General features: G+C 38.3%; 1 pseudogene; it reads left to right on the top strand.

Moving 5' to 3' along the window:
- Positions 1-1,851: 1,851 nt before the first annotated feature.
- On the top strand, positions 1,852-5,179 carry LOC130032586 (60S ribosomal protein L4-like; annotated as a pseudogene).
- Positions 5,180-12,094: the final 6,915 nt, after the last annotated feature.

Here is a 12,094-nt window from a genome sequence, read left to right as displayed (position 1 = left end):
TGCTCACATTGAAATTTTAGCCTTTCCTAACGAGAAACTTGTAGGTGGGGACTATTGGAGTTTCTTTATTCAACAGTAAAGTAACCAGTTGCTCTGTGGAAAGCCAAAATGAATTTACCACATAAAGACATAGATTTTATGTATATATTTTATGCTCCCACACAATGCATTTTAAAAGTGCAAATTATAATAACTAGACTATAACAAGAAAGGGAGGAAGAAAAAAGAAACAAAGAGAGAGAAAGAGAAAAAGAATGAAAGAAAAAGAAAGATTATGTATGTAGAGAGTTTGAATTTTTACAAATTTGCTATCCAATGTGTTATCTAGATATCCTACCAAAGGTTTAGTTTTATTACATAAGATGCTTTGACACATATAAATATAACAGCTTTTATTTTGTTAATTGGTGCCATATGCTTAAAATATTGTATATTTTTTTCTCATTTAGCTTCATCAGTAATACAGTAATTTACACTCATACTCAAGAGCAGTTTTATTTTATTTTATTTTTATTATTTATTTATTTTTAATTGAATCACCGTGAGAACAGTTATAAAGCTTTCAGGTTTATGTCTCGGTCATACAATGATCAACCACCCATCCCTTCACCAGTGTACATATTCCATCACCAAGAATCCTACCCCTCCCCCTGCCTGTGTGGCAGATGATTTCCACTTTATTTACTCTCTACTTTGAGTATATACAATTTTTCGACAAAAAGCCACCATTATTTTTTGAAAATTTCCCCCCCCCCAAACAATCAGATCTGCCAAAAAGGCATCATTATATAATTGTTTTCTATTGCTGATAAAGAAGGGCATATGATGTCAGATTCTGGGTTTCTGATATTTTAGTAATTAAGTTCGGAGGGATTTCTACCAAAAACCACTGGGTTCCGAGATTGGTTTTTGTGCCTCTGGGATCATGGCTGCTCAGGAGCCGGTGAAGCCGTTTGTGGGCAGCAACTCAGGATATCAACAGGGCAGAGGGAAGGGCCGGTTCCACCCCCCCCCATCCCATTAGGCCTCGCGGTCCGGTCCCTGCAGGCTCATACCTCTCTGTCCAATAGGCTCTGAAAGATGGCGGTCAGCATGTCACCGCCGAGGGGGATAGGTGTAAGGGACAATGCCCTTTCAAACCCAGGATGGCACCGGGTTGTGGCTTAATTCACAGTCCAAAAGTATTTCTGTCAGAAGTCGCTGGGTTCCTAGATTGTGTGCCTCTGGGATCATGGCTATTCAAGAGCCAGAGAAGCCATTCATGGGCGGCAACTCAGAGTCTTGTCAGAGCAGGGGAAAGGCCAGTTACATCCCCCTCAAGAGTAGTTTTAATAGATGCTACCAGACAAGTACTTAATTTCATTGTTCACTGTTGGGCCATACCTGGCAATTCTCTGTGCTTACTTCTGATTTTTAAATCAGGGACCACTCATGACAGGACTCACTATATTATATTGGGTGTCAGAAATCAAATCATGGTTGGACACATGTAAATCAAGCATTCAACTGTTCTATCTCTCTAGCCCTCAAGTATTTTTAAAAGTAACAATTAACCACGAAGGTGCTCCGGGGACCATATGGGATGCTGGGAATCCAATCCGGGTTTGCCACGTGCAAGGCAAACACCCACCCGCTGTACTATCTCTCCAGCCACTGTAACTTTAACAATTTTGATTAATTTTGAACTTATTAGAACTCTCTTATCTCTTATGTCAAGGGGTATAAAGAACAAATTTTTAAAGCCTTCGCTGTTGAGACATTTTCTGGTTCCAAAAGCATCCTCAGACAACTATTTTCTCACTAATATAAAGGAGAGTTGGAGCTGCTAGTAGCAGTAGCTCTTCTTTGCCCATGGCTCCTAATAACCGTTCTTCACCACCTTCTGAAAACAAATCTTCAGCTTTCTCCACAACATGGTAAACACAGAATTGTATATCAGTTCATAGACCATTGCTTTTGATCCTATTTTATTCCCTAATGTGCTTCTTTATATCCCACATATGAGAAAGATCAATCTCTATCTGTCAGTCTTTATCTAGCTTCTAGAAGCATGATATACTCCAGATAAATCCATGTATTGACAAATTTCCATATTTTGTCATTTATTATAGCCAAGTAGTATTTCATTTGCATATATACAACAGTTTTTTTATCCATTAATTTGTTGTTGAACACTTGGGTTCTTTCCAGATTTGGGTTATTGTTAATAGTGCTGAAATGAACATAGAATTTCATGGAAATAGTCCCCTTATTAACACTAAGATCAGTGTAGTTCCATGGGTAAAACAAGTTCAGCTTAGTTTAGACAATTGGTGCTGTAAATGTGTGCCTAGGCAAGAATAGAAAAAGAGATTGCCATGATACCTTAGTGCTATTCATTATATTTTCTTCCTGATTGTTCATCACCCTATGGTACCTTTATACATGACCTCTATCCCTAGTAGCACATGGTATGACACCCCATTCCCTCTATTGCTACCACCTGAGCACTACTATGAGTATCTCCATATCCTCTGAACAATTTCAAATGTAACCTCATAAAAATAATTTTCTTCCAAGAGCGTATATAAAAAACTAAAAATGTACAGCAAATAATAGTTAAAGAATAATCTTGCTCTGCAGAAACTTGAAAATATTCTCAAATTTATAAAAATTTTCTATCAGTGTATTAGAACTTAACATCTATGTTATATCTTTTCAGTATCTTATTTTACATTTTAGAGGGCTTCATTGGGTTGTGATAGCTGCCATATACAAGAAATTGCATTGTACCAAAAGTGTGGAGTAAAGTTCCCATTAGTAAATGTTGATTATCTGGGAAACAGAAACCATGCTCTCATTGAGTCACAGAAGTAATAATGTAAATCAGCGCTCAAACTGTCTGTAAAACTTTTAATTACAAAACAGTTAAATGCATCAAACCTTCATAGATCCCTTAGTTGGTATCCATGGAGCTTTGAGCTCAGTTACTATACCTCTCAAATAAAGAAATAGAGATTTTGATCAAGTCTCGAGGACAAATAAAATAGGAAAAATTTCACCAAATGTTTATATGATGTTAAAATAAACAATGTTGTGATACGTAAATGGTGCAAACATGGCATTGCATACTGATACTGTGATCAATACTTATAAAGCAGATATATTGAGAAAATCACATTGGCAGAAGAAAACAAATTATTTAAAGCAGAAGCTGCTAACGTGCCTCAGAGTACTTATATTCCTTGCACATGAGTGTCCTTAGGTTAGATATTTTTGGAACCTCTCAAAATATTAAAAGTTGTAAAGAGAACAAACTGGGCCTTGTAGAAAATACAGTGGTTAAGGCTTGTAGATGGCTGACCCATGTTCAATCCCTGGTACTACATATAGCTTTCAGAAGACAGTCAGAAGTGATTCCAGAGCACAGAGACAGGAAAATTTCCTGAGAACAGTTGGGTAAGGCTCACCCTCCAAGAAAAGCACTAATGCAAATATAAAACAGAAGAGGCTAAAATAGTTATAGTATTCAATGTCTCGATTTTACAGTGCTCTTTAAAATATAGCCTAGAAATGTACTGACCAATAAAATCCTAAAAAGAGAGATTCTTTCAAAGTCAGTATTAGTGATATTTTTGTGTGAACTGACACTTATTTATCAAAGTACTGGCCATACACTGTAGTTTATATACGTCTCATTACCTCCTCCTTATATTCAGTCCAATAAGTGATACATTTAACTCCATTTTATAGATGAGAGCAAAGATAAAAGCGAGAGTCCTACTCTTTCCTGGGTTACATGATGTTGTGTGTACCACTTAGTTCATTCTCCTCATTGACACAACGTATAGCTTCTATACTATTTATGATTTTTCTTCTGTCACCTTCACAAATTAAAATCAATTAACACATCTGAGTTTTGTTAACTCTGTGATGCCAACGGTGCCAAGTTTTGGTTGGTAAAATAATGTACCCTCCATGGCACATGTTTCCCTGGGCACCTCAAACTCTGAGAATCTGAGCAACAGCTCTGCCAGTTCTCAAGACTCTGCACTGGTTTGGTGACCTGCGAGCTCACTGACCACATAAGGCTGCCTGTTACTTTTGCACAGGTTGGTGTGAACAAAGTTTACAGTATCTGGCAGAATGGAAGTCTTGAACATTGCAGGCAAAGTAACATTTTTGCCAGATCACTCCTTCTTTTTGGAGTACACAGAGATCAGTCATCCAGTTCACACCCTGGAGGCAGAGAAAAGGTCACTATCCTCTCTGGCCTGAGGCATTTTACAGGGAAGCAATATGCCATCTGGTCTGCCTGGCTGCTTCGGCCTTACCAGAGCTGGTCATGTCCAAGGTCATCTCATTAAGGCACTACGGGAACTTGCTTTGGTGGTTGATGATAAGGTTGAAGACCACAAAAAAGCCAAGGAGGCACTTCTGCTGCTGGAATTAGATCAAAAGGTTTACACCTCTCAGCAGAGAGCCAGGAAAGGCATAATGAGTAACTGTCATCATATCCATGTCAGGGGACCCTATATCATCTATAATGAGGACAATGATATCATTGAAGCTTTCAGAAACATCTCTAGAATTACTTTACATAATGTAAGGAAGCTGAACTTACTAAAACTTCTCCTGGTGGACATGTGGATCATCTCTGCATCTGGACTGAAAGTGCTCTCTGCCAATTGGACAAATTGCATGACACTTGGCGGAATGCTGTCTCCCTCAAGAGTAAGTACAATATCCCTATATATAAGATGCTTAATACAGACCTGAGCAGAATCTTGAGAAGCCCAGAGGCCCAAAGAGCCCTGTGAGCATCACAAAAGAAGATTAATTGCAGATTCCTGAAGAATACACTGTAAAACCTGAGAATCAGGTTGAAGCTGAATCTATATGCCAAGATGATGCGACAAAACACCATTCTTCATCAGGTCAGGCATCACAAACCCAGGTGAAAAAGGAAGCAGCATCACTAGAAGCCAAACCAGATGGGAAGGAGGTTGGCAGCAAGAAACCTGTGGTAGAGAAGAAAGAAAAGCCTGTCGCTGTGAAAAAATCAAGGAAGGTGCTTGTGGGGAAAAAGGCTACAGCTACCAAGGAACCAGCAACTGAATAGAAGCCTGCAAAATAAAAGCCACCACAGAAAAAAAGAAGCAGCCTGTCTCCTATGAAAGGCAATAATTTGGACAGGTAAATTTTTAATAATATCTGATCAAAGAGATAATGAAAAATAATAAAAAGAACATCAATTCACATAATAGACCACATTAATAAAAGGAAAATGAAAGTCATAAGATCATATAAATCAATGCAGAGAAAGTCTTTGACAATATCCAACCCGCATCCATGATCATAAAAAGGCTCACCAAATTAGGAAAACAAGGAATCTTCCTCAAGACAGTAGTAACCATCCATATCAAACAGACAGTCAGTATAATTTCAAATGGTGAAAATATGAAAGTATTCACTTTGAGATCAGTACAAGGCAAGTATATCCAATGTCTCCACTTTTATTCTATATAGTGTTAGAAGACCTGGCTACAGCAAGCAAAATAAACTAAAGAGATATGAATTGGAAAAGAAAAAATCAAATTACCACTTTTCTGATAACATGATAATATATTTATAAGACGTAAGAGTCCAAAAAGAAGCTCCTACAAGGGCTGTAGAGATAGCACAGCAGGTAGGGCATTTATCTTGCATGCAGTTGGCCAGGGTTTGATTCCCAGCTTCCAATATGGTTCCTGAGCACCGCCAGGAGTAATTCCTGAATGTAAAGCCAGGAGTAACCCCTGTGCATCATCGGGAGTGATCCAAAAAGCAAAAGACAAGCTCCTAGAGACAATGAATCATCACAGTGAAGTACATTGAACTCATTTTTATGTTCAAAGAATGAATCATAGGAGAAAGTAATCAAGGTACTATTCCACTTACAATAGTGTCCAAAAACATCAAGTATATAGGAATCAATTTAACAAAGATGTTGGAGACATCCATACTATGAAAACTTCAAACCAATCAATAGAGAATTCAATAGGAAATAAAATTACTCCAGGCTAATGTATTGCAAGAATAAATATTGTTAAAATGATTATACTCCTAAGCTATTATATAGATGAAATGCAATTCCCATTCAAATTTAGTCAACGTTCTTCAAGATTCTAGAAAATTTAGTAAGAAATTTTGAACATAATTAGAGAAGACCAAAGCCAAAGCCAAACTCAAAAATAAGAAATTTGGAGGTATCTAATTGCCTAATTTAAAACTGTACTGTAAAGCTACAGTGATCAAAACTACACAGTACTGGAATAAAGATAAACTATTATCAAAGGGTAAGAATTGATTAAGGACAAAACCCCTTATTTATGGACAGTTATTTTTTTGATAAAAGAGATGAGACAGTGAATGAGTATAACATCTTCAGCAAATGATGCTGGAAAAACTGGATAGCAACCTGTAAAAAATTTAAGCTGGATTAATATATCACATCTTATACAAATGCAAAGTCAAAGTGAATCAAAGAGCTTGATATCTGACTAAAACTATAAGGTGTAATGAGGAAAATATAGTCAGGACACTCTAAACTTTGGACTTTAAAGTTGTCTTTAATAGTTTGCAACAGAATAATAAAAGATAAAGCGTTACATCAATTTAATTCCTTTCTGCATTGCTAAAGAAACTGGGATAAAACTAAAGGAGGGTTAATTCAGTGGGAAAAATATTTGCATTCAATACAATAGACAAATGCTTGATATCCAGGATATATAAAACTCACAAAGATTTAAAAAAAAATGCCCAAAAGTGGGAAAGAGGAAATTTCCATACACTTCTTGAAGGAAGACAGAATAATAAACAGAAGGGACATAAAATAGTGCTCAGCATCACTTTTCTTTAAGGAAATCCATTAAAGATGGTGATAAGATATCGTTTCACACCCGTGTATTTGGGGAGCTGTGATGTAAAAAGAACTCTCATCCACTGCTGGTTTGATTGTTGTCTGATTCAACCCCTATGTAAAACAGTATGGAGAGTCCTCAGTAAACTTAGAATTGAGCTACCATATAATCTAGCATTTCAACTTTTGGACATCTACCTCAAAGACAAAAAATATTCTCTCAAAAGACTTATGCGCACCATTATTCATTGAAGCACTAAGATATGCTATCTACCTACATGACTGATGAAAAATGGATTTTGAATATGTGGTATATATAAACAATGAAATACTATGCAGTTCTTAGGAACAATGTAATCGTGTGATTTGCTGCAACTTGGTTGGATATGAAAGACATCACGTTGGGTGAAGCAAGCCAGGAGGAGGAAAAACCCATGTTGATCTCACTTATCAATTGGTATCTAGAATAACTAGATTGGGAAATATAATGTCATAAATTGGGGAATGACTAGATGACACTTGACCCCAAAATATAGGGAAGAGAAGGATGGAAAAGAAAGAAATGACAGGGGTAAAGAAGAAGATGAGAAGGGGTTTAATGGGGTAACAGGGATCAGTGCCTTGGGAGAATGGTATAGCTGTACATCCAAAACACAATATCAACACTGAAAACATGAGATATAAACTACAAAAACAAACTTTTTTATATGCCTGTCAAGGTGGTCAACAGGGTGGGAGGAAGAGAGAGGAAACTTGGTGGCAGGAAGTTGACACTGATGGTGGTTTTGGTGTTGGATTATTATATGCCTGAATCACTAATCAATTACTGTAAATCACAGGGGAATTAAGAAAGAGGAGAGGAGAGGAGAGTGGGAAGGAAGGAAGGGAGGGAGGGAGGGAGGGAGGGAAGGAGAGAAGGAAAAAGGGAGGGAGGGAGGGAGGGAGGAAGGAAGGAAGGGAGGGAGGGAGGGAGGGAGGGAGGGAAGGAAAGAAGGAAGGGAGGGAGGGAGGGAGGAAGGGAGGGAAGGAGGGAAGGAAAGAAGGAAGGAAGGAAAGAAGGAAGGAAGGAAGGAAGGAAGGAAGGGACAAAGGGAGGGAGGGAGGGAGGGAGGGAGGGAGGAAGGAAGGGACAGAGGGAGGGAGGGAGGAAGGGAGGGAGGGAGGGAGGAAGGAAGGGACGAAGGGAGGGGAAGAGGGAAGGAAGAGGGGAAGGAAGGAAGGAAGGAAGGAAGGAAGGAAGGAAGGAAGGAAGGAAGGAAGGAAGGGAAGGAGGGAAGGAAAGAAGGAAGGAAGGAAGGAAGGAAGGAAGGAAGGAAGGAAGGAAGGAAGGAAGGAAAGAAGGAAGGAAGGAAGGAATTGACAAGAAGAAAACATCACGAAGTACATACAAGAAAATTTGTTCAGCATCACTAAACTATTCACAAAGTATTGGGGTAAATATTTTCATTCTATTATTGTCTCTATAAAAGTGCCAAAACCCAATTGTAAATTGTTCTATTGAAATGTGTAGCTATATAGACAAGATTTTTAGCACTTTCCTACGAGCATTCCTGATACTGCTTTGCCCAGTTATAAATGACATGGGCATGTAGGGAACCTACCATGATCCTTTTTATCACTTTTGAAAACACTTACCTAGAAAGTGCTGGGGACAATAAAGAGATAAGATACTTGTCTTGAATTCTGCTGCACATGACACCTAGCGTTTGGTTCCCTGAGTACTACCAAGAATGATCCCTGAGCACAGAACCAGGAGTTATTCCTTAACACCATTGACTATGGTATCAAAACAAACAGAAAACCAAGGGTATACCCTTGGTATGATTCCTAATAAAAGTAAATGTAGTATTGTTAGTACAGAAGAAAAATAATGATGATGACTTCTAATATTTATTGACCACTGACTAGATATCAGACACAGTTATAATTATCTTATTTGCATGATATATTTTGTTTCATGAGTTATATATTGCCATCTTCACATAAACAAAGTATGATAACTAGATTAGAGTGTTTTGCAAGTTATTTAATAAAACTTTGGCTCCTTTGACCCCTTAATATTTATTAATGATACCTTGACAAATATTTTCTTTGTTGTTTGTGCCACACTCAGATGTGCTCAAAGCTTACTGTTAAATCTATGCACAAGGGGTGGACTTGGGGGTCCAAAGTGTGTGCCATGGATAGAAACCAGATCTGGTTTGTGCAAGGCAAGTAGTCTACCCACCGTATTATCTATCTGGCCCCTAAAAACATCATCGTCAAGAAATGTTCCAATAAACATGAAACCATAGCAGAAATACATAAGAATCTTTATGTTCATTTTAATTTACTTTCATTTTTGTTCTAGTGTCCAAAATTGTAATGATTTCTTTCTTGGTTTAAAAATGGATTTTCTTTTGAGAAATTTCCTTTTCTGAGACTCTATCATAATATTGTGCTTAAATGAAATGAAAAGAGTTACTGCTTATCTGTAAATTTTTTCCAATTAGAATATGACGGAAAAATCAATTCCAGGCAGTGTATTGCTTTGTAGCCTCAGTTTTCTTTATCAATTCAGTAGAAAGATAAATGTAAACTTGCAAGCAAAGAATTTTCTTCGTGATGAATGGTGGTTAAAGCCATTAGAAATACATTTAAAGATGACTAATAATAGGTTTAAGCTAGTTCCAGTTAGATGCATAGACACACCTAAAAAGTTATGTAAAAAAAATTCATCACAGAAATGCCTATTTAGAGAGTAGGCTCAATCCTTAAAATTTTGAATACAGTCAAAAATATTTATGGAAGTGAGTTTAACCCCATAGAACACTCTTATATACTTGTTCCCCTAATCTGAACTGACATTTATTATTGTAAAATATGTAACATATATAAAAAATTCCTACCATATAACAGTTTTAATAAAAATATTAAAGTGAATTTTTCTGCACATTTTTTCATATCCTGGAAAAGTACTTTAAATTTTAAATTTAATCAAGTGATACACTAAGCTCCCATCTTACTGGATCCATGATAAATGAAATATCTCTGTTATTGAGTATCTCAAGACTCTTACCTAGAGCAAAAGTTGCAAAAATGTACTTGATAGATTTATATTAATCACTAATGATAAGCTCACATTGTTCATTTAAATTTGGGAGACTCGGTAACTTCTCTGTGATACTGGACATAGAAAATTTAACAAATAATGGGTCTCAGATTTTGCTTCCTTAGATAAACTATCTGTCTTTAAACACACACACACACAAACACACACAGCCCAAATATCAAGTTTTCTTGAAAAAATAACTCCCTCCTGCCTGATTTTCTCTCTTTATTTTGATGCTTCTTCATTATAGCTTTAAGAGTTCTCATCTGAGAATCTATTAGTTCAATTAATTTTTTAAAAAAAATTTTATTAGTGAGACACCATGAGGTACAGTTGTAGACTTACAAATTTTTGTGCTTGGGTTTCAATTATACAATGATAAAATACCCATCCCTCCACCAGTGCCCATTTCCCACCATCACGGATCCCAGTATCCCTCCCACCTCTCATTCTCCAATTAAATTTTTCAGTGAGTTTAGACTTTCCACAAACCAGAAGATTTTTTTGTGGAAATTTTGGCGATATATATGAAACCTCATTTCCAGACCTAACTACTGTCTCCATAAACAGGAGAGGAGAAAAAACAAGGAATCAATAATACTCAATTTATTTGTTGTATTTCTTCAATCATGGAAAATAAAACAATTTTATTTATTTTTCACTTAACTTCCCGTTAGTCGTTGATTTGCTCGAGCGGGCGCCAGTAACGTCTCCATTTGTCCCTGTCGCGTGCTAGTGTAGCCCAATGGTATCTGTTCGCTCCGGGAACATGAAGGGCCTCAAACCAATCATTCATGATCTTGACGAAGAAGTCTGACCATCTGGTAGGTGGGCGGCCACGCGGTCTTTTGACATCCCGTGGAATCCAGTCGGTAACAGCTCTAGTCCAGCGGTCGTCTTTAAATCTCATTACGTGACCAGCCCATCTGATTTCCGACACCTTGGCAAATGAGACAGCGTCCCTGATTCTTCATCGCCGATGGATGTCAGAACTCCGGATTCTTTCTCTCATTTGAGTGAAACGTGATATTCCAAGCATAGGTCTTTCTATTCTTCTTTGGGAGACCTGAATAGCGTTCTCATCTTGTTTGCGTAGGGCCCAGGTCTCTGAGGCATATGTTAATGCAGGAAGAACAGTGGAATCAAAGACATGTGCCCGGAGCCGGAGGTTCTTCGTCCTCTTAGCTATTTCTTCGACGTTCTTGAAGGCGTTCCAAGCCGCTCTCTTCCTCCTGCGCAGCTCGGGTGCCAGGTCATTTGTCATGTTGACCTCTCGACCTAGGTACACATAGCTGTTGCATTCAGAGATGGTCGTTATGACAATTAATCATTATCACTATCACTATCATCTCATTGGTAGTTGAATTACTCAAGAGGGCGCCAGTAACGTCTATATTCCTCCCAGCCCTGTTATTTTATTTTATTTTATTTTATGTTGGAGCGATAGCACAGCGGTAGGGCATTTGCCTTGCACGCAGCCAACATGGCCGACCCGAGTTCGATTCCTCCGCCCCTCTCAGAGAGCCTGGCAAGCTGCCGAGAGTATCTCGCCCGCACGGCAGAGCCTGGCAAGCTCCCCGTGATGTATTCCATATGCCAAACACAGTAACAACAAAGTCTCCATTGGAGACGTTACTGGGCCCGCTCGAGCAAATCGATGATCAACGGGAGGGCCTTTACTTACTTTACTTACTATTTTATTTTATTTTATTTTATTTTTGGATCACACTCGGCAATGCTCAGGGGTTACTCCTGGCTCATGCACTTATGAATCACTCCTGGCGGTGTTTGGGGGACCATATGGGAAGCTGGGAATCGAATCCAGGTCGGCCGCATGCAAGCCAAACGCCCTACCCGTTGTGCTACTGCTCAGCCCCTAGCCCTGAGATTTTAGAAGCCTCTTCTTAACCGTCTTTTCCCAACGATTGAAGGCTCTTTCAGGTTCAGGGGAATGAGACCTATTTTAGTTACTGTACTTGGCATATTGAATATGCCACGGAGAGCTTGCCAGGCTTTGCCCGTGTGGACAGGATACTCTCGGTAGCTTGCCGGGCTCTCCGAGAGGCAAAAATGGGTAGGAAGTGTTTTATAATCTGTCTGCTGAGCAGTCCAGAAAGCAGCTT

The sequence above is a fragment of the Sorex fumeus genome, unplaced genomic scaffold, assembly GCF_029834395.1.
Source record: "Sorex fumeus unplaced genomic scaffold, SorFum_2.1 ptg000050l, whole genome shotgun sequence".
Taxonomy (NCBI): Eukaryota; Metazoa; Chordata; class Mammalia; order Eulipotyphla; family Soricidae; genus Sorex; species Sorex fumeus.
This window is presented reverse-complemented; position numbering and strand designations above follow the sequence as displayed.